Source organism: Morone saxatilis, unplaced genomic scaffold, assembly GCF_004916995.1.
Source record: "Morone saxatilis isolate NCDOM2014 unplaced genomic scaffold, NCSU_SB_2.0 Contig8, whole genome shotgun sequence".
NCBI classification, from domain to species: domain Eukaryota; kingdom Metazoa; phylum Chordata; class Actinopteri; family Moronidae; genus Morone; species Morone saxatilis.
In genome coordinates, this window is record NW_023340257.1 from 6,296,595 (window position 1) to 6,297,332 (window position 738).

Here is a 738-nt window from a genome sequence, read left to right on the forward strand (position 1 = left end):
CCGAGACCTCTCCTTAATTTTACCCCCACAGGACTAAAAACGTAAACTGACCCACCCCCGAAATATTATCTACAGGTCACTTGGCTCTGTGACCGTCAATCACAGTTATCTAATAAGGACAAGTGGCCATCTGCACCTTATATTCACACCCCTCACTTTCCTTTCCAACTGCAGAGCCATCAGTCCATACCTCCACACACATGTCACAATCCGAGGCCCCAGCCCAAAACCACCCAATCTGAAGGGCCCTACATGTCCCCCTGCGATGAGAGGCTATAAAGAATGAGAATTGGAACTTCGGGGGCCCCTGTGTTCCAGTGACCTGGTTCTGATTGGCGATCATCGGATTTCTTATGCTGGACAAGGCCAGGTCCTGATGGCTGACCCTTCTGTAGAGCGCGTGGAAGGACTTGTTCTGTCCTGGGGTCTGAAGGATACCTGCAACCTGGCTTATCCTGCTCTGGTAGCGATGCTCTGACCCTGGCTGGAGAGGAGACTGGGTCTGACACTTGTCTGCTGGGTTCACAAAAACATAAAGGGCAGTAGCCTGATAACCTCAGCAACGATCTCATTCTTCCAAAGCCCAAAATTAGCTGGGTGCCTTTAGTAACTGACTCTGGAGGTTGGTGTGTCATCCGCTGACCTGATGCCCTACAGCCGTGGTGCCGACCGCCAAAGGACCTGGGTGGCAATCTTCTGAAAGCATGGAGGCAGGAGTGCTGATAGCGGGGGCAGGCA